This window comes from Crotalus tigris, unplaced genomic scaffold (assembly GCF_016545835.1).
Source record: "Crotalus tigris isolate CLP2741 ecotype Arizona unplaced genomic scaffold, ASM1654583v1 scf7180000017666.379230911805:20528666, whole genome shotgun sequence".
Lineage (NCBI taxonomy): Eukaryota > Metazoa > Chordata > Lepidosauria > Squamata > Viperidae > Crotalus > Crotalus tigris.
In genome coordinates, this window is record NW_024096552.1 from 10,093,024 (window position 1) to 10,116,638 (window position 23,615).

Here is a 23,615-nt window from a genome sequence, read left to right on the forward strand (position 1 = left end):
AATAAAACTGTTATAATAAATGGTCCTGTCAAGTATTGTTGAATTCATTGCCATGATGTGGTTTCTAATCCACCTAAGGGATAATGGTGTTTCTATTACCATTAACCCGTATGGAATGGGGGCGAGGGGGGTGTTAGGTATAATTGAACTGAATATTATTATTATCATTTTTAGAATATACTTTGATTGCAATACCTCAAAATAGCCATCAAGTTTCTCTTTCTTCCTTCCATAGTATCTGATTTTTCTTAAGGCAGAGATCCATTGTCTTCTTTTTGGAGGACAAAATTAAATCCCATTGAGAACTTGATCATCTGGGTTATTTTTTTTTGTCAAGGTTGTGTTGGAGTTGAAATTAATAAACTACAGCAAAAATAAAAATTCTAATCTACTTCAAAGAGGTTTTCTTCCCCATATAAAAAAAGCTGTACCACCTGCACTGCCTGGAACATTCATGTGGGGGGAGAGGAATGCTTCCACTGCTGCATTTGAGCCTTAGTGGTTGACTACACAAGGAATTAACTCCAACCATAAAAACATGAGGCTCAGACATTCTAGAATTCATGCTTAACCTAAGATTAATTCAATTTATTTAAATGGGTACTTTGAGGAGTAGCATGGAGAATCTGCATGACTTTGGTGGTGAACGCTGAACTTGCTCTCAGGCTTCCTGACTTGGACTCAGCAGTAAATCACCCATCTCCTGACATTTCAAAGCTTAGCTCCATCCCTCAGCTTGACTCAGCAGAAGAGCCACAGACATGGCACAACCGAATTGGAGTCTTTAATGCAGATGTAATGCAACTACACAAAGCAATGCTATATAATTGATTTCTCACTGCCAGTAAGTAGAGGTTTGTGATTTTTATGCTCTTCAGAGTTTAAACTGATGGATTCTTTCTCCCTCCCTATCAGATTAACTTGGTGCAGCAGCACTTGGTGGCCCTGAAGCTGAGCAGTTACTTTATGTTGACATTACAGCCATCTCTGGGGTTGAGAATTGCTCACTATTCTTTTCTCCATTTACTCTCTTCCCTCTTCATGAGAATGTAGAAGTGTTGGATCCTTCTCCTTTTACCTCATTTTTGGTTTTGGCAAAGAGTGGGCTTTACTCACTCTTTCCGTCTTTATTTTTTTTTTCCTTCATCAGGAACTTTCTCCATCTCTAAATTCTACATGTTTTCTCTTTCCTAAGGCAACATTCATTTCATTTTTTTTTTCTCTTGCCAGAAACTATTTCAAAATTCACCTCTCTTCCCATTTCATGGATAGAGAAATCAGGGACAAAAGAATTTCCCCTTTTACTGCAAAATCAGAAATTTCCTCCCATTTTAAAATTCTCCTTCCCATGTTCTGACAGGGCAGTTTCAGCACTTTTCTTGTCAATCGTGCAGTTGTTACCTTCCCCCATTAATTAATTTCTCCTCAGAGCTGCTGATAGATGCAAAAACATTACTTCATGGACAGTCAGGTGCCCTGGTCTTACAAGGTATTGCAAATGGACCTACTTACAAAAGGAGCTATAATCTGCCACCTCTCAAAAACATACTTTTTCTGGATTTCTCTTCCAGTGAATATCACCTGCAACATGAGTCAAAATATCTTGTTCTTTCATTCTTCACATACTACCACAAGCTCCTTTTAAATCCACAACCACTGTTCAATGAGCAGATAGCAGGTGTAGCCAAGATGGCCTTTGTCCTCTTCATCCCATGTGCCTATTTCACCCTTTTCTAAGTCAGGGGCCCTTCAGACATTCATTCATACCCTGGTCACCTCAGAGGTTGACTACTGCAAAGTGGTCTATCTGGGGCTGTCCTATAAGCTTCATCTGGTCCAAAATACAGCAGTACAGGCAGTGAGGGGCAAGCCTTTGTGAGCTGTATTAGATTCCAGTTTATTTCTGGGTATGAGTCAAGGTACTACTTGTTACATTTAAAGTCCTTCATGGCATAAGGCCTGGTTACTTGAGAGACTGCCAATCTTCCATAACTTTCCAGCCAATTCAATATGGTGGGGCTGGTACATTCAGGATTCCTTCAATTAAGCATACATTGCCATTTATTGAGATCTCAGAAGTGTGCCTTCTCTATAGCAGCACCTGCCCTCTGGAATGAGGTGCCCCAAAAGATCTCAAAGCCTCCATCTTGCCAATGTTTTGAAAAAGCCTTAAGATCCAACTTTTTGACAAGTGTGATTAAAACCCCTTTTAACTTAGATTGTTTCCTTTTGTTTCCTCCTGGTCTGTTATCCTGCCATCACTATTATTCTTTTGTTTCTTGTTGTTTTTATTATCTTGTTTTTCATGTTTTAAATAATTTGTAAACTGCCTAGAGTCACTGTGAGTTGGGTTGAATATTACATATAAATATAATAAAAACAGCAACAACTAACCAAATGCCCATTAGGAAGAGAGGAGCTCCATAGCATCTTCCCTGCTTGTGTTGTTCATCACTTGTCTTTCATAAAATACCAGGCTGGATGAAAATTGTCACAGAGTTTTTCACATGGAAAAACTGTATTGGCCTCCAGGAATCTGAAAGAAAGGTAGAATATGTGGCATTCAACAACATTTATTTTCACCTTGCATTCTCTGCTAGCCACTCAGCATGGAATAAAACTCATTCTGTTTTTAATTATATGAGCACTAAGCCAGTATAGCAAAGCCAACAACAAGCAAATCACTTACACACTTCTGAAGCCTATTGGGAGAAACAGCAAGTTGAAACTGGAGAGCCAATATGAACCATCCATTTTCCCTACTTATCCACTTGGGAAAATATTATTTCAAGGTGCAGAGTAGTCCTTTCTCTAAGCCAAAGCTGAATGAGCTCATGATATAAAAAGTGAAATATGCCCAAGGGCTACTTGTTATAAGTTGCTCAGTATTTTAGTACCAACTTCTGAATAGAAAATAGATCCAATTTGTATTCTAGCTGTAAATAGTGGAAATACTCACAGCCATTTTCTCTCCCAACCAAATGACTGGATGGAAACAGTGATGAGAAAAATATGGTGTCTCTGATATTGTGAGGCTGAGAGAAATGAGAAAACCTAACATTTATAATTTAGTTTCTTCTATCTGTCAATATGTCAAATCTTCCTAGAAGAGACAGTTTTAATTTGAAACTCTAAGGCTACATACAGCTCTAGAAAGTCTTATTTATTTATTTATTTTATTTATGGAGACTATATAACCGCTTTAAGTGCAAGCACTCTCTAAGCGGTGTAGCACCAGTAAGCAATGTTGTATGTATGTGTGTGTGTGTGTTGTGTGTGTGTGTGTGTGTGTGGAAAAAAAAAAAAAAAAAAAAAAAAAAAAAAGGAAAAAAAAAAAAAAAAAAAAGAAAAAAAAAAAAAAAGAAAAAAAAGAAAAAGAAAAAAAAAAAAAAAAAATATATATATATATATATATATATCTATATATAATTCATATATATATATATATAGATATATATATATCTATATATATATATATATAGTATATATATATGTTTTTCTGAGTTTTTCGCGGGTATTTGTATGTCGGATCTTTGGGTGTTCGGGGTTTTCTCCCACGTACCAATTGGAAGTGTCTTGGCGCTTTCGACGAAGCTGAAAGCACCAGCCTGAAGCTGAAAGCACCAGCCTGAAGATGATTAATGGGACTTCGTCGAAACGTCGCCAAGACACTTCCAAACACAGTCAGCTAAAGTGGCCTGCAGTACTACACTCTAACTGCTGCGCCACCTCGGCTCATTTAAAGTCTTGAGTACAACACCCAGGTACCTTCAGAAGCTGATATCAGTTTGCAGATACCAGTTAGGAATTGTATTAATTGTATTTAATTTTAATTAAAAATCATATAGAGTTTGTAATCTTGTCCCACTCAACACTGTTGGAGGATTAGCTGAGGGCAAGCCTCCTGAAGAGATATTTAGTCCCCTATTCATTTTGGCAATGAAATTACAGTCCATTCTCTATGGTTGTTTCCAGAACTGTAGATCTCTTTATAATACGGCACACTTACAGTTGCAGTAGTAGTCTCTGTGCTTCCAGTAACAGATGAGCCATGTTTCAAGTATGGAAGTTGACCAAATTGCTTCAGAGAACCAGTCTTGCATCTGAGGCTACAATTTGGTTATTTATGTTGGTGTGCATGTGTAGAGTGACAGAAGGAAAGAGAAATAACAGATGTTTATAGTGCTCGAAAAGCTTCTAGAGACACTTCAATTAATAATAATCCTGACCATTTAAGAAGACAAAAAGAAAGAGAAGGAGGGGATAGTTTTAGACCACAAAGTTCTGCCAGAATGCCATATGACCGATTTTGAAATCATCTTCTAAGCACCATAAATTATCACAATCTTCTTCTACTTTGCTCTCACCCTGTTCAGCTCCCAAACTTATTTCAGGCTTTTACCCTAGCAGCTAGCAGTTATATGAAATACAGATAGGGAGATGATATGAAATGACATCCTCACATATGAAATCATTCACAGATAGAGGAATGATGCCAAGGAAAGTATGGTCCATCCAATCAAAAAAGCAGCTGCTTTCCAGGACATGTAGAGACCATCTCTGGGGCTGGTGGGTGAGGGGAGAGAAATTATATTGCTTAGTCTTGCCACTGTCTTAGGATGTGTACTAAATATATGAATGGTGTCCCCCCCCATGATAAAACTCATTAATCCTTAGTTTGAAGAGCATAAAACTTGTGCATAACCATCACCAGCTCTGTAAGTTATAGTTCAGCATCACCATAGGACCACAGACTGCCTTACCCTTGCCTTACAACCTAGATCAGTAATACTAATGTCTCCTACTAATAATGGGAGGGGAATTCCCAGTTGAAAAATCATGCATTAAGAAATAATTCTGTCCTAGATTTAATAGGTTTTTCTTTCTAGTGAATGGAATTGTTATAAGAGTGCAAACTTTGCCACTAACTATATCCATATATTTAAGATGCTTTTGATATTAAACAAGACAGAAAGCATTGCTTTAGCATCCCTAATTATGCCCTCCACACTACTCTGAAAGTACAAGTTTAATTTTAAATATATTGTTTGCCTGTGATCTATATCCGTATTTTGATCTATTATTTATATTATATTAGCCTCGTGCTAGATGTTGATGATTGTGTGCGTGTATTGCTTCTTATGTGTGGAAGAAAAGGAAAGAAGCACCAAATTTGCATGCATGAAAAATATCTATTAGCATTAGAATGCTGCCATGATCCTTTCTTCAGAAGACAGCACTATCCAGAGTTATCGGCTAAGATCAAGTCGCCTTTGTGCTCTGCATTATGGAAATATAAGGCATTAAGCAATCCCAGGTTTTCAACACTACTAACAATTAATTAAATTAATTAATTAAAGATAGGCAGCCACCTTATAAAAAGAGTTAATTTTAAGGGGGTTTTTTTGAAAGGTTTCAAAGGCAGGAAATTGAGAAGAAAGTCATGACACTTCAAGTATATTTATGAGTTCCAAGTGCACATTTATTCTATGTACTAAGATAGACAATAGTTTTGTGATGAAAATCATCTCCTATATATGGGTATTGACTGACAAATCTTCTGGTTTTGTACAATAATGAAAAGAATGTTATCTTCCATCCCATTAATTTGTCTATCAAATTATTAGTGAGGAAATTACAAAAAAGGCATTGAACTTATTCAACCTTGGCTTTGTCTGTACTTTCTAAGGGCAATGTGCAATTCCTACTTAGCCATGCTTGTTGGCAATTAGGACAACTATAGCCTTTAATACAGGGGTGTCAAACTCACAACGTCACGTGACGTGTCGCGACGTATCATGACTTTTTTGCCATTGCTGGCAATGGGGTTGGCGTGGTTTTGCTATGATGCATCCATCCCGTGGGCCAGCAATTTGACACTCCTGCTTTAATACATCTTAAGGTGGTCCTCCAATATATGGTCTTTATATATCATTCTAGACAACCACTAGGTTACAGTAAACAGATATAGCAACTGAAACATCAGTAACCACTCACGGGTAAGCTGAGGTATGGCAGCCTTAACCATAAATGTCACATTGGACAACATCATGAATGTGTAAATGAAATGGATGGAAAACTGGATTCAATAGAAATGACTAGTTCTCATAGTATGTTATCTCAGGATATGGAACCAAAGCTGGTAACAATTCGATAGCCTAAATTTATATCACAGAACACTAGGCACCTAGCACTAAGAAGATCATAATTAAAATATAATACAGTATATAAAACATCTGATCTACTGCTGCAGACATTTGAGAGAGAATAATTTTCTGTTTGTTTTTTCTGCCAACTTCCTATAGTTAATAGACTTTTTGCTCCTCAAATAAAGTTAGTTAACACAGGCTGAGACTTCCTCCCATTTGTCATGTTAAGCTTGGACTTCCTGTGGAATGGAATTAAAATTGCCTTGCTCCTTTTTTAAATATAACATTTCTTTTGTCAATATAAACCTTTCCATCTCATGAAACACTGGGAAAACCAAATATTCCAGCCTCTTAATATAACTTTATTGTTTCTTCTGGAGCCAGATATAGGTTCTCATTTCAAATTCTGTGGAGAAGACAATGCTCGCATTCTGCATAGTTTCAAATGCACTCTCCCCCTCTCCCCGATGAATTGAAACATAAAATCCAGTGAAAATAATTTGGTTTTTTTTAAATAAAGCAGAAATAATTTGTCCAGTATGCTATATCAATTTGAATAAGCTGATTACACACATTTACACAGGCAAACATAAAAATTGGATACTTTAACATTTCTGAGCATTGCTTGCTGACCAGGAGAGGTTTTTTTTTCCTCTGCTGTCAAAAATTCTGCATCTACCATTTATCATAGGCATAGCAATGGTGTGTTTACAGTCTTTATTGAACTTGTTCTTACAACAACTCTATCAGACAGGTCAATTTCTTTTTTCAGATGAGGAACTAAAGCTAAAATGTAATGTCTTGTGAACTATGAGTATATTACTATGGTGGGTCTTGAATTTAAGCACACAGGCTCTTAAATCCTAGAAACTGATAAAAAATAACAACGGCCACTTCAGCCAACATAGGAAAAGTGAACTTATTCTCCCTTCTTTCTTTATCACAATTAATTTACCAATTAAATGTATTTATTACAATTATTTAACATTCCCCAAGTAACAGAATAACAGAGGTGGAAGGGGCATTGGGGGTCTTCTAGTCCAACCCCCTGCTCAAGCAGGAAACCCTATACCATTTCTTCTTAAAAACCTCCACAACTTCTAGAAGCAAGTCGTTCCACTGATTAATTGTTCTAACTCTCAGGAAATTTCTCATTAGTTCTAGGTTGGTTCTCTCCTTGATTAGTTTTCATCCATGCTTTACAAGGATGACAAAGAATTATTTTAAAATAGAATAAATGTTATTTAAAGATGTAAATGGGTCTTTAAGTATTCTGGGGAAAATTCTGCCAAGGGGGAATTCTAAGGAGACTTCTCCACTGTATATTACTGTACTTCTCTCACATAGCTCAAATAATAGACCCATATAGAGATGCCCTCAGTGAAATTTTTAAAGTTTTTCAAGCCAACTGGGTGGGGGTGGCCCATTGGGTGAGCGTGGCTGCAGTGGTAACGGCAGACTGGGTGGGACTAAAAAGTTCAATCAATCAATCAATTCCAACTTTACGAGATCTTTTTTTTCCCACGAGAAGTTGAAATTGATTGATTGATTGAACCTTTTTTTTTTTTTGCACATGGCGGTGGAGGCCTAAAGCGAAAAGATTTTATAAAACCCAGCTAAAGGCCTAGGACTGGGGCAACAGCGCATGTGCCCACAGAGAGAGCTCTGCATGCCACCTGTGGCATGTGTGCCATAGGTTCGCCAACACGGAAGTATAAGTATAAGTATTGAAATAAGTAGAAGATTTTCTTCTAACCCAAATAACACAGGCAAGTATATGATCCAGATGGGATCAGAGCAGGGACAATGGATTGAGATTACATCTTCCTCCCTCACCCCCTACGCCATGCCTGCTATTTACAGAAATGTCCCAAAGATGCTTTTTCATGAGTCCAGTTGCCTCATGAAAAAGCCTCTTTGGGACAGTTATGACCTGGATAACTGAGAATCTCCATAGATATTTACAGAAATGTTCTACACATGCTAATTGCATGAATGATATTTCATCAACTACAGTGACACGTGAGCTCTTGCAGTTATACTGTCTGCAAACATGTTATTTTATCACATGTATTCAGTTACAATTGGCTTTCTAATGATCTGTCATTATTGTAGGTCATGATGCTTCTTCATTAAAAAGAAGCAGGTGTTCCCAAGAAAATTCCTCTTGGTGGTGGTCCAAATGTTCTGCAGGAATGTTGCAGTAATTTTTATGTAGGACCTCAACTTATCATCCTAGCTTTTGTCTTTAACAAAACCCTGTAAAATCATTTGGTCCCGTTTCTGTCTGGTGGACTTTCTAGATTGGAACTGTGTAATTCTTTTCTATATCTGGTTAAAACTCATCAGCTTATTCAATTACCTTGACTAGGTTTTTAGTTTACAATTGTTGTGCTCCCTATTCACTCTGAAAGAAATGTGGGCTTTTCACACCAAATGTATTTTATATTATGCTGATCATCACCATATTTTTAGTTCTGTGGTCTTCATTAACTGGAAAGTTTCAGTTGACAACAATATGAACTGTAAAACTGATTATCATAACCTTGAAATATATACAGCTCTTATCATCTTTCTTGAAGTTTAATCAAGTCTAACATTGGCCCTGCTAACCTTCATGCTATTAAAATACATATAGACTTTAAAAAAAAAAAGAACAGAGGCATTTAAATGTCAGGAATTGGTTCTTTTGTTTCCTGTGCATCCCCCAAATAATACAGATACACAGATCACCATTTAAGTGAATTATGGAGCTCAGTTGCAAGCAAAAATAGAAATCTGCTACAAATCTGAGGCAGAACTCAACCAATAATTCTGTAAAAGTGTTTCTTTCAAAAGAAAGCAAGACTGCTTAGGGAAAATTATGCAGGAACTTTATTATATTCCTTTTCCACACACTGAAGGTTTGTGGCTATCTATTTTAGCAAAAGGGAAAACATTCGCTTAATTTTTTTCCCCAAACATTTTAGTAATTTGAAATCAACTGAGGATTGTTATATTCTATTTTTCTAATAGTCCTATGCTTAGCATTAAGCCACGTGTCTCCTTAATTTGTACTGTAGCTTCAGTTTCCTGCCTCCCTTAAACTCCTAAGAACCTAAAACTAGCTCTAACCCCAAACTTTAACCCTTAATGACTTAATGGGATTTTTCCATGTGTTTTACCAGGAAATGCATATAAGACAATCTCAAAACATGAGAGATCTCCTAAGTATACCCATACTTTATGATTCTATTGATAATATCTATTTTCCACTACAAATTATTGGAGATATAACCCTAAATGTATTTCTATCCTAATGGTATTTTTCCAAATAGAATAGAATAGAATAGAACCAAGGGACCTTGGAGGTCTTCTAGTCTAGCCCTCTACTCAAGCAGGAGAACCTATATCATTTCAGACAAGTGACTGGCTAGTCTCTTCTTAAAAATCTCCAGTGATGGAGTGTCCACAATTTCTGAAGGCAAGCTGTTCCACTGGTTAATTGTCCTCACTGTTAAGAAGTTTCTGCTTAATTGCAGGTTGCTTCTCTCTTTTGTCAGTTTCCAACCATTGTTTCTTGTCCTGCTCTCTGGTGCTTTGGAGAATAGTTTGATGCTCTCCTCTTTGTGGCAGCCCCTTAAATACTGGAATACTGCTTTCATATCATCCCCGTTTCTTCTTTTCTTTAGACTAGCCAAATCCAACTCCTGTTCTTCATATGTTTTAGTCTCCAAGCATTTGATCATTTTAGTTGCTCTTCTCTGAACTTTTTCCAAAATCTCAGCATCTTTTTGACCAAAATTGGTTGCAGTGTTCCAGGTGTGGCCTTACTAGATTTTATAAAGCAGTATTAATACTTCGCCTGATCTTGATTCTACGCTTCTGTTTATACAACCCAGGATTGTATTAGCTTTTTTGGCTGCTGCTGCACACTGCTGGCTCATAGTCAAGTGATTGTCCACTAGGACTTCAAGATCACAGTTACTGTTTCTGAGCCAGGTCTCACCTAATCTGTATTTATACCTTTGATTTTTCCTGCCTAAATATAAAACTTGCTTTTCTCACATTAAAATTAATTTTGTTGGATAGGACCCATTGATCAAGTTTATCCAGATCTGAGCTTGTCTTCTGGGATATTAGCTATTCCTGCCAGTTTAGTGTCATCTGCAAATTTGATGAGTTCCCCTTCTATACTCTCATCTAAGTCATTTATGAAGATATTAAAGAGTACTGGGCCTAAGGCTGAGCCTTGTGGTACCCCACTGCTTACTTCTCTCCATGTGGATGTAGTACCATTGATGACTACTCGCTGAGTATGGTTTGTCAGCCAGCTGACAAGGTGGTGTTATCTATCCCACCGTTTTCTAACTTACTAAACAGCAGGTTGTGGTTTACTTTGTCAAATGCCTTACTGAAATCTAAGTATATTAAGTCCACAGCATTTTGCTGGTCTACTAATTTAGTCACTTTATCAAAGAATGAGATAAGATTGCTTTGGCATGATCTATTTTTAACAAACCCATGCTGGCTACTAATTATAACTTTGTTTGCTTCTAGTTGTTTGTAGATCTGTTTTTGCCATTTTAGAGATTTCTTGTTGTTAAACAACAAGGAAGAAGGCTTGTAAGGCAAACTAAAATAAGGAAATGTGGACTATCTTTTTTAAAAAATATATAAGGGTAGAAAGTAGTGGTTTCAGTTTATTATTTTTAGTAATTTGTAGCTTGGTCTGCTTTGCTGTGGGTGGCTAAAGCTTTCCAATTTTTATGATTCCTGACTGGTCAGCAATTCTTAAGTGACTTACAAAAAACTACTCTTTGACCAAAGAGGGAGTTAAGATGGAGGAGCAAATTATTAGAGATATATTTGAAAAATCTTTAAATAAAATCCATCAGTTCATAGATCAGCTATGCTCCAAGGATGTTAAAAAGACTGCTCAAACTACTTCAGAGATGCAAATATGTGTAGAAAGTTACCAAGCCACTGAGGCAATTTCACAAGTACAGGATTCAACTGTAATTTTGAAATATAAACCTGACACCAATTTTTGCTATGATAGTTTAAATAGAAGCCTCCCAACACAATTGAAAGAAGAGCTCCAAGAAAATTTGCAACTTTTAAAAAGACAGGTTTGGGACTTTTTCCTCATGGATATTAACAAGATTGAGAAATCCTGGAGTAAAAGAGAACTTTATAACTACTTGAGATTTTATTTCATGAAGACAAGCTGGAAGGAGTGACCTAAACTTAATGAGTCAATTGGAATTAGGATGGATTTTCTTTTTTTTTTATTGAAAAGTTTTATACAAGTTTTTAACAATATCCCCCCCTAAAATAACCCCCTCCCTCCCTCCCCTCTCACTTCCCAGAGCTGGTTACAGGGTTACAAATAAACAAGCAAATTCTAAATAAACTTATCCAACTATACAAATAATAAAATCAATAATATACTTTAACTCAAATACAAAAAAGGAAAAAAAAATAACAATATAAGTATTTCCAAATTGAGAACTAAAAATTATTCATAATCTGCATAATGCATTTTAAACCCATATCATAACCCATATTTACTCTACATATAATTTATCCATCTTCACCTCGCTGAGGTGTATATTTCTTTTAAACAACCATTCATCCATAATAAACACAAAATTTTCCCTCCAATATAACCTAACCAACAAACTTATGTTCGATAAAATTGGCTCTTTGCTTTTTACCCCTAAGAAAGTCTGTTAATACCCTCCTACTTAAAAAGTTTCAGCAAACCATTCATCTTCTAAAATTCTCACCAACAGAGATCATTAGAATTTAAATTCTTTTACACATTTACCCATAATATCTCATAATTATTTTTCACTTAAATTAAGAATTTATAATATATATACTCCCAAATATTTAAACTTTTCCACTAAATCAACACCTTCTATTATTCTTTTTCTTTACATCTACATACTACACAAATCATGGATGGATTTTCATCAGTTTGATATTTGTAATTGAAAGTCTTAATCTAAAATTTGAAAATGTATTTTTTTCCTTTATATATAATGCTTAAGTAATTCCTAAAGTTTGTAAAATATTATTGAAAGTGTATTTGAGACTTCTGGTTCCGGATCGCGGTGTTTGCAGCCATGCAAAGAGACTGCTCTCTTCGCCAGCTGATTTCCTTCTGCTGGTAGACTCTTAATCGGATTGAAAAGCCACCGTGGAGAGGCGGCTACCATTGAGGAGGTCCTCGTCGTAAAATGGCCGATCACTTTGCTGCTGCAAACAGAAGTCAGAAGAACATCTAAGCACAAAGAACCACCATCGTTGATCCGGGTGAGATTTTTCCTTTCCTCTTTTAGTCCTTTTTTTCCTTTTGGTTTCCTGCAAAAAGCATTTTTTTGGGAACTATTTCCCTGTTTTAAGAGAGCGGCGTGTGCTAGTGAGGGAAGGAAAGCTATGAAATGGAATGAAAATTGAATCTAATTGACTATTTTTGACTTTCATCTACTTTTGGTCTTGAATAGATTCTTACTATTGAACTTTATTACTGGACTCAGCATATATGTGAAAAATATTACTTTCTTTTTGTTTTTCTTTCTTTTTCTGACTGACAACTTTATCTTTAGTGTCTGGAAAGAGTATTTTACAGTCTACTGAGGACACCTTGTGGATAAATTTAAAACTGTAACTATCTTTGTTTTCTGTCTGGTGATGAGTTTGGCTTTGACCTTCAGATTATCATAAAGGAAAAGACAAAGAAACAACAGCTGTTTTGCGGGTGTGGACACTAGCTAAATGTTTTTGAATATAGCCTCCACTAAAAGGTAACAGGTCTGGTCCTAGTTACCATTAAAATGGAGAAATCTTATTTACATTTCAACTGTAAACTTATACTGGAAAAAATCTATGAAGCTACTGAACAAATATGCTGCCAAATAAGAGAGAGTACTACAGAAATAATAAACAGAAATTCTATCTTGAACTTACAAACCGATTTTCAGATCTTATTTGAATATTCTACAGACCAAAAAAACAATAGAAGAGGAACCAATCATCATTAAAGAGGATTTTATTTCATCTTATATACAACCTTTTGAGATTTTTGATGATCAAAAATGATTGTAATTAAACCATCTATACCTTCAAAATTAACAAAAATGGACTTGCAATTACAATTGATTAAGAACTATGAAAATGTTGTTAACCAACTATTAACTACAAAATTGTTCAGAAGTGAGTCTCCTATTCAGCAGAGTCAAATGTCGAGGCTTGAATCTTTAAAACAACAAGGGACTACCTACAAAGGACGCAGGCCTCTAAAACAGAAGAGGGGACACTCTTCCCTGATTCCAGTGCTACCACAAGGAATAAAAAGAGATTTATTCATTGACATAGAGGCTTTGTTATGGAAACCGGCTTGGTACAAAAAGAAAGCTAGAATAAGATTTAAGAGTGTGATCTAAAATGGTATATAATGGGTTAAAGACACCGTTTGACTTAAAGTTTAAGATTGGCAAATAAGATACCAGAGATTATGATTGAAGAAAGATTAATTAAATGTGAAGTTAGCGAAAAGATGTTTGCTTTTTGTACTAATATGTGCATGGGGAATATAACAATAATTTGGATTGGATTTAAATGTTATTGAATGGGTTAAAAAGTATTATATAGATTTTGATTGATTGATAGATTGTAGATTTAAAATAGATTAGCTATTTTGTAAAGCAAGGGGAATAAGAGGGATTTTTGATAAAAGAAGAAATGATATTAATAAATGAGTTACTGATTATGTTAAGGGAAAGGGAAAGGAAAGACATCTGAAGTGTTAATAATATGGTTATCTAAGCCAAATGGGAATATGGTAGCTGTAAACAGTAAACCTCAATACAGGATTTTGATTTATATAAATGAAATGTTATTGATGATTGTTTGGATTGATTGAATTATATTGAAAAACATATTAATTTGAATACAATATATTATTTGAGGGAACAGAGAGGGAGTCTTTAATGAGTTAATTTGAATTACATATGTATGATTTTGTTTTGGCATAATTGATTACCCTGTCACCACATTGTTTCTCAAGCATTTGGTTGTAAAAAGAAAAACTAATAAAACTTGTATTATAAAAAAAGAAAGCATATTTGAAAATATATATGTTAAAAGTTAAAGAAAAAGATATATTAGCTTAAAGAAAAAAGGACATACTGTATACAAGAAGAAAAAAAATATTCTATGAAAACTTGGACTGTATGATCTAAACTGAATGAGTTAATTGGAGTTAGTTGGAATTTTATTAGTTTGAAAGTAGACTTTAAACCAATGGTTCTCAACCTGTGGGTTGGGACCCCATTTGGGGTCGAATGACCATTTCACAAACAACGCAGTCCGCCATTTTTCCCCCCTTTTCCTTAGCTGTGCTAATCCCTTTTATTCTATTGGCTTTTGAAAGCCAATAGAATAGACTCTCTTGAATAGAGTCTAATTCTATTGGCTTTCAAAAGCCAATAGGAATTGTCCAGGCTGTCTCTGCCCTGCTGAGCCTGCCAAAAGTCCCAGTCTGCAAACGGTGCTGCACCAGTTGAGTAGTCCTTGACTTACGACCGTTTGAGTAGTCCTCAACTTATGACCGGTTGGGGGTCGCGGCATTAAAAAGGTTGAGAACCACTGCTTTAAACTATGTATGCTAAGAGGAAGTTTAAAAAAAAGTATTAGAATGTTTTAATTTTAAAAATGTTTTTAAAGAAAAGCTTAGTGTTTTAAAATGCAAGACTGCGTTCCAATCACTGCATTCAATATTTATAGAATGATGTCAGTTTGGGGGAGTGGGTTACCATTAATAAACCTAATCCGATCTGTTGTCATCTCTGCACCATTTGTGGAGCTGGATGCCTTCTTTCCATCTACATGTTCATTAGTGTATTTTAATATCTACACATTATACCCACATTGTGGACTATGGATTCTCAATTTCAGTTATTTGTTTGAAACTTGTCTGAATATTAACTGGAATGAGAAATCAGGGAAGCAAGGAGAATAATAACAGATGGATGAAACTGCCTGTTCAGAAAAAGTAATTTAGTAGCAAAGGTGAGATAAGAGACACTCCAAAGAACATCCATCTGCTATTATTTCCTCTGCTCCCTTGATGTCTAATTTATTCTCTTCTGAGCCTTTTTCACTCCATATCCCTTGAGCGCCCCAAGGCCCACAGGAAGTGAAATTGGTGAGATGCAAGTAAGTACAAAGTCCTTTAATCTGCAGGATTCCTGAAAAGAAAAAAAAATGTTTGGACAATAACAACATAAGCCCTTTTGGCCTGCCATAATTTGCTATGGCACCATTGTCCACCCCAAGTGATGCTGTCAAGGTCCTATTTCAGTATCTGGAAATTGTGGGCTCTAGACAGAGAATAACAGACTTTGGCTTAATCCTAACAAGACCATGTAACACTGGGTTTTTTCCCTTTGAACCTGAATCTAGAGATTTTCTGCCAATGGTTCTAGAGAGGTTTTATATTCTCCCACTTAGAACAGGTGTACTATTTGGAGATCCTCCTGAGTTCACCGCTCCTGCTCAAAAAGAAGGTGGCAGGTGTGCAGGAGAGCCTTTATACAGCTCCATTCTGTGTGTCAATTGCACTCATTTCTTTATTGGGAGTCCTTACTTATGCTGTTGTGAACCTAAAGCTCAAATACTTTGTCCTCCAAATAAGAAGAGAGGACTCATTGGAAAATACCCTAATGTTGGGAAAGATTGAAGGCAAAAGGAGAAGGGGATGGCTGAGGAGGCTTTGGTTAGATAGTGTCATTGACACAATGAACATGAATTGAGGAAAACTCTGGGAGACAGTAGAAGACAGGGGGGCCTGACCTGCTGTGATCCATGGAGTCACGAAGAGTTGGACATGACTTAGTGACTGAACGACAACACTTATGCTGTTGAAATGCACTCTTCCCTGGGCTGCCCTTGAAAACTATGCAGAACCTGACATTGTTCATAATGTGGCAGCCCAGTTAGTTATAGGTATATCATAGTTCATATATGCAATACCATTCCTCTATGAGCTGCAGTAACTCTCAATAGGCTTCTGAGTGCAACTGAAGTTGCTGATTATCCTGTACAAAAGTGTACAAGGCTGGGTTATTTGGGAGACTGCCTGTCTCTATTTCTGCCCATCCCACATGATTTCACAGGTTGGACATGTTCTATGTCACTCTTTAAAGCAATGTCATCTCATGAAACCTAGAAGATGTGCCCCTTCACTTTCACTGCACTGGCCCTTTGGAGATTTCTTTTTTCAGAAGGTTTTAACAACTTATTTTAACACCTTATTTTGCCCTAGACTTGGGCCACTATGATAGTAAACCCATATTCTGGGAGATAGAGTAGGTTTTGTTGACCCTGGCCATATGCTGACTAATGTATTAGTGGCAGATTTTTTTAAAAAAATGTGTGGTTTTTTTATGTGCACGTGTTGGGTTTAGTTTAGTTTGCTTATTGTTTTTTCTTGTTGTATACTGGCCAGTATAGTATTAGACAAGTTAGGCAGCCATACAAATCAGATCAAATAAAAAAATAAATATTTTTAGTGACTGTCATATATGACCTCATCAGCTTATGGGCCCAAATGTTGAGCCATTGGTCTAACCAATTAGCCCTGGATTTTCCACTATACTATTACCCCATCATACCTTGATTATTCAGCGGTGTCTCTTATGCTTCTGGGTTGTTGGTTTTTTGTTGTTGTTTTTGCAACATGTAAGCTTTCTTTTATGTCTATTTAAAAGTATAATCAAACTATATTGTTCTTGTTAGGATTCAAAAGAAATGCCCTTTCTAAGACTACTTTTACCATTTTGAATTAGATTATATGAAAGGAAACATTGTGAATTACCTTCTTTTGAAAAAGTAATGCTAAACTATAGCGCCATGCAAAGCATTGAATTAGTCTTTGTTAACAGAAGAAAGGGATATGAGTTAGGTAACAAAAACATGACCTAAATGTCTCTTATTGAGATGGTAAACAGGGATTTAAAAAATATTACAGTTGGATATAAAATGCAGTGTAATCATGGAATAAAAAGCTTGATTCAAAATACTTGTGAGCAACTTAAAAAGAATGAAGGAAGGATGAAGCATTGTGTGTGGGGGGGTAGAAAAGCTAAATTATTGATACAGCAGGAAACACTATGGATTTTTATTTGAACTTCAGCATCAGAAAGATTTTTGTTAAACAATGAAGGAATTCTGTTTTTAGAATCAAGTTTTTTTTTTTTTTTATTGGAAATTTTTAAATTTTTACAAAAACAAATCCCCTTCCCATACCCCCCCCAACCCTACCTCACCCCCCTCCTCCCCAACCTCCCAAACCCTCCCCTAGACTTCCCAGAGCTGAGTACAGGCTTAATTGGAAAAAAAACTTAAAACACTTTTAAAACCTAAACAAATTTAAATACAATCATCATTCTATATAAACTCCCTCCAAAAATGCAAATTTAAACATTACTTTCTTTGAATATCTATAGCTATAATGTAAGATCTAATTTCTCCCTCTTTCTTTATCCTAATACAAAAAAATAAACATATAAACCTTTGTTGTACCATTAAAACTAAATACTCTTAGAAAACTTAAAGTAAATACATATTTCCTTCAATCTTCATAATCTTCTCACCTATCCAAAAAAAAAAAAAACCTTAAAAATCCTAAACAAATCTAGACACATTTAGTTAAACAAATTATTTTCTCTTAAAAATATTAATAATAATATTTAAAAACTTGAAACACTTTTGAATCCTAAACAAATCTAAATACAATCATCATTCTATATAAACTTTCTCCAAAAACACAGATTTAAGCATTACTTTCTTTCCTAAACAAATCTAGACATTTAATTAAACAAATTATTTTCTCTTAGAAATATTAATAATAATATTTTAAAAACCAAATTTAAGCATTACTTGAAACTTAAACAAATTATACTCCCTTCGAAACACAAATTTAATAGAATCCCCTCACTAAAATAAACAAATTATAATCCCTTCAAAACACAAGTTTAAACAATATTATCATTAAAGGTTTAAAACTTAAAGCTGAAATATATTATTATCCCAAAACACATATTTAGACATTACATAAGACATTTTCCAAAAACGATATAAGTTTTACTTCTCCCACAATCTCAATAGTAAACTTCTTGTCTAAAGTTCTCATTCAATGTCCATAATTTTCTGTCCAATAACCATTTGCACCCACTATAAACACAAACTTCTTATCTAAAATTTTCATTCAATATCCATAATCTTCTGTCTAATAGCCAGTTGCATCTACTATAAGCACAATCCATATCGGTCTCTCTTGCCCGCAAGCATCGAAAAAAATGCTTGGAATTCTGCCCTTGAAGATCGCTCCAAAGAGTTTGTAAGTCCTGGTTGACCCACCAGCTCAGGAATCAGTACCTGTGAAACTTCCTCAACCTCCTTCTTCTGTTGGTCTTTCTCTTTACATTTATATGTTACTTTTTCTTTACATTTATATGTTGCACAAGTCTCAGGGACCGATCCCTGTAAAACTTCCTCAGTGAATTCCTCCTTGTGTTGATCTTCACAGTTGTAAGTTGTACAAGTTATCCTCTGCCCGTTCCTCTCTTGTTGGTGTCCCTCAAGCTGAAATTTCCCAATTTCCATTTCAGGCAGCAATTCCACCCTTGAAGATTGCTCCAAAGACTTTGTAGGTCTAACTTCTCCCAGAGCCACCCTTGAAGATTGCTCCAAAGACTTTGTAGGTCCAACATCTCCCAGAGATTCAGAGACCACTGAATATGAAACTTCCTTAACCTTCTTCTGTTGCTGCTTTTCTTTGGAATTATGTGCTACACCAGTTGTCTTCTGCTCCTCAATCTGGACTTGTTGAGACCTAATAGATGGCGATGCACATACCCCCAGGACCGAAGTATAAAAATCTTTTGCTTGAGAAACAGTATTAAGTCTATGACATGTCCCCAGGTAGTTCACCACCATTCCAGTCGGAATATCCCATCTGAATAGAATTTTTCTCTTTTTAAGTTCATTTACTAGAAAAGCAAACTCCTTTCTTCTTCTTAAAATTTTAGATGGGATCTCCTTAAAAATTATGACATCTTGTGAAGCAATTTGAAATCTCTTCTTATAATAAGCTTGCACAATTTGATTGCGTAAGGATCTTTTACCAAAGTGAATTACCACATCTCTTGGCAGATTCTTCTGTGCTGCCACCACAGAGTTAACCCTAAATAATTTTTCAATTTCACTAAGTATTCCCTCTTTTTCTTTATTCAAAATCAATGCAAAGTCCTTTGCAACCATTTCTTTCAAATCTCCTTGCAAAGACTCTTCCAGGCCTCTGATTCTTAAGGCATATTCCATTTGTACATATTGAAGCATAAGAATCTCATTTTCCATTTCTTTTTCCATACTTTCAATTTTCCCCTCCATTATGTCCACTTTTTCAGCTACCTCTTCCACATGGGAGTTCACCTTATCAAGAACAGAAGCAACTCCTTCTAAAGCCAAAACAAAATCTTGTCTCAAAATCTTATTATTTTCCTCTAAAATCTTTTTCATTTCTGCCCTAATTTGAATTATAACATCTCCCATCATATTTTGCAAATCCTTCATAGTTATTAGCTGACCCCCAGAAGGGGGTGAAACTGTTGATTTAGAAGCTGTAGAAATCCCTGGACGCTTTGGAGCCATCTTAAAGAAAAACCTTTAGCCCTTCTTAAAAAATTATAAAAATTCCTTCAAAAATCATAACTCCCTCCAAAGAAGGTCATTATAATAAAAAGAAAAAAGGGGAAAAAAAAGGAAGAGAAAAAGAATTAAAAAAAAGCTTTACTCCTTCTTAAAAATTGCAAAAAATTAAACAGAAAAAAGTCCTTCAAAAAAAAGTCATTACAATAAAAAGAAGGGAGAAGGAAAAAAAAATAAATAAATAATTAAATAGAAAAAGTCCGTTCCAAAAAAAATACTTAGAGATACCAAAAACAACCATTCCAATCATAAGAAAATAAAAAGGGAAAGGGAAAGGAAAGAAAAAGAAACACCAAAAAGCCTGCCGGTCAGCATTCTAACTTCAGAAAAAAAAACACCTAGAGATTTGCCGATCGCCATTTTACTTTCCCTTTCAACAAAGAAAATAAAAATAAAAAGAGAGAATAAAAATAGAAGCAAGTCTTAAAACTTAAAATCCAATTAAATCAAAGAAAGCAAAAACTAAATCCTCTACTCAGCTCTGTCCGTTTATAAAAAAAAAACTCACCAGTTCTCTTTAAGCACGGAGGTGTTTGCAGCGGCTCGTTTTGTCCCTGAGGACAAAAACAGCTGGGAAGCGGAGACAAGTCTGAACTCTGTGGGAGCACTCCTTTCACTCCCCCCCAAAAAACTTGGGGGGTGCAAAAGAGGCTCTACCACTATTCAGACACTCTCTACCCCCCCCCTTTGCCCGGGAGGGGGATTTTGAACCGCTGAACAGCTGATGTCTGCTGTTCATAGCGGTTCTTACACTTACCCAGGAGAGACGGCTACAAAGTAGCCGCCATCGCGCGCGCAAAATCCACCGGAAGTTAGAATCAAGTTTTTGTTAGACTGTTCCAGTCCTTCTCTTTCTAGAATATGAACCAACGATACCTTCATTTTCAGAAGTCTTTTGATTTATCATGTTAATATTAATTTGTGGGCAAAATCAGATACACCCATTGAAAGGTGGTAAAATATGGTTACTATTTCTTTGTAAAATGCAAAAAAAAAAATCCCATTATTTGACTTGGTAGCAAAGCACTGGTCATTTTAATTGGACAGAATTGTCCCTTTAGGTAAAATGTAGAGATGAGAGTCATTGCAACTGAAACCAAGAGACTGTCATCTATATTTGAAAATTTCAAATCCTATAAGAATATTGGAAGAAAGGATCTGCAGGGGGGAAACAACACATGAGACAACACCCCAAACAGTCCCTATGGATTATTGTCAATTAGAAAAGAAAATAGGGGAAAGTGACCCACACCAGAGATGGCCAGTTTAAAAAAAAGACTTGGTCACAGAAGCTAAGGTACCCTTTGGAGTACCGTTGCTCAAAACAAAAAAAAAATTCAGTAAGATACAGGGCAGAAGGGATAAAGGAGAAAACAGAATTGTTGCCTACATACTTTTCACTTCCTTTTTTCTATTGTCCTTTCTCCCATTTTTCCAGAGAAACAAACTAAAAGAAGTGACATATAGTTTTTATGACTGTTTGAGGGGGAAAAAAATCATTGTATGTGAACAATAGCAAGGCTCACAATTTAAAGCAATTTTAAAAGTTCCTAGGGACAACATTTTCCATAGAAATTCCAACATTTTAATGTAAGTTGACCAGTTGTCATATAAACTTTATGAGATTCTCACTGAATATTATTCTCACTATGGGAAACAGAATGTTGAACCTACCAAATTGACTCATCTGAGCCATTCCAATGTTGTTAAGATAATAATGTACATTGTTGAAAGCTAAACATTGCATAGGCCATTACTACACAATGATGAACTTCTGTTGTGTTGACTACATTCATTCTAGAAATGGAAAAACCGATGTTCTTTGCACTGAGACTATATGACAGAATACAGAACTGTCTTCAACTTACAAATTAATTTCTGTGCAAAGTAGAAAAGGTGAAGGAAGGAAGGAAGGAAGGAAGGAAGGAAGGAAGGAAGGAAGGAAGGAAGGATAGAAATCCATTTTAGATCACATCCAGGGAGCTAAAATAAGTTCTGCACTTAACTCTGCTTATTTTATTTCAAATGAACATAGACTAAGGCTAAAAAGTATTTCTAATGCAGCAAATTAAATCTTGACAGCATGTTTCCTAATGTTTATAGCATGGATTACAAGAATAATCAAGTCATTATAAATATAGGCAAAGGGAGACATTAAAGAAAGGAGAGGGAGAGGGAAAGAGAAATATTATGTGTTGATTTGTTCTTCTTTCAAACGATTTTAGTTATTTCCTTGAGGCTCAGATCTAAAACTCTCATGCGTATAATTGTAATTGGAGACTCTGCATTGTGCTAATGACCTGTTTCATGAGAAGAATAATTAATAATAAAAGCATCTGTCTCTTTCCAGGGTTATCCATATAGTATGTGGAAAGCCAGTTGGTTGTCATTTCTATTTAGAGTATTAAATGAATACGAGTACACCACTTTAGCTAAGCCAATTGTAACAACAAAGACAATAAAGGTGATGGCATTATAAGCTTGACTGTCTAATGAGCTCATATCACTGAACCAACAACCTTGAAACTTAGGCCACTTTGGTGACAATTTATAGGCCTCTATTTCTTTGAAACATTCCAAAGTATGATACCTTCACTGCTATCAATTACAGAACCTAGAAAATTTGGTACAGAACAGCAAGGAGAGCCAGTTTGGTGCAGTAATTAAGGCACCAGGCAAAAAACTCGAAGAGGGTGAGTGCTAGTCCTGCCTTAGGCATGAAGCCAGCTGGGTAACTTTGGGGCAGTCTCTCTCAGCCCCAAAACACCTTGCCAAAAAAAATGGCAGAGACTTGACTTGAAGGTATCCAAGAGTGAGAAGAGCAAGAATCAGTCACTGTAGCCAACCATTGCACTTTGAGCAATGTCAGTGCCTGGACTGAACATGGCCTGTTGTATTGCTACCAACACATTCTGACAGGTGTCTATGCTTGTCTATACTTGGTCTTTTTCTTCCAACAATTAAATTGTTGGAATGAAGAGGAAGTTGCTTCCTCATGGAGACATCATTTTTCTGGTACATAATTTTTCATTGAAAATTTAACCATGAAGTCTTTTTTTCCCCAACAACTACAACTGGGGTTATAAAGAAAGGACCAGTGCATGCTATTTCTGCAAGTAGCAAAAAAATTAAGAGGGGGATATTTTTACAGGGAGTATTATACTGATTAACATCTTGCTGAAGAAAAGGTTTGCAATTAAATTCTATTTATACAATTGGAAAAATCAAGCCTTTTACAAGATGTATGAAACTGGCTAACACTGACTGGATTAATGAAGAGAGGAAAATTTTGGTTGGTTGGATTAATCAAGAGAGGAAAGGATGGTTGCTAAGACTGTCTGAAATTTAACAGGAAGTTCCTAGACGAAGCAATAGAAGGTAAAATGAGGGAAGAACTCTCCAACATGGGAAAGTGAATTACTTCCTGGACCCACAAAGCTTGAAGATGGAAGGGTTGTGATTTCTCTTGTGACACAAATAAAGTGAAAGTAAATCATCTCAACTATCCAACACCTGAAAAGATTGAGAATACAGAACTCTAGACCTAAGTTCAAAATGTTGCAATGCTCTTTTGTATCCATAGAGGAAGAGATGAGATTTATAAATGTCACAAATTTCAGATGATCCAATAAAAATTGCACAGGTTTGGCTAGTGAAAACATGATGGGATGGAATGAAATTATTCTCTTTTTAATTCAAGTTTTC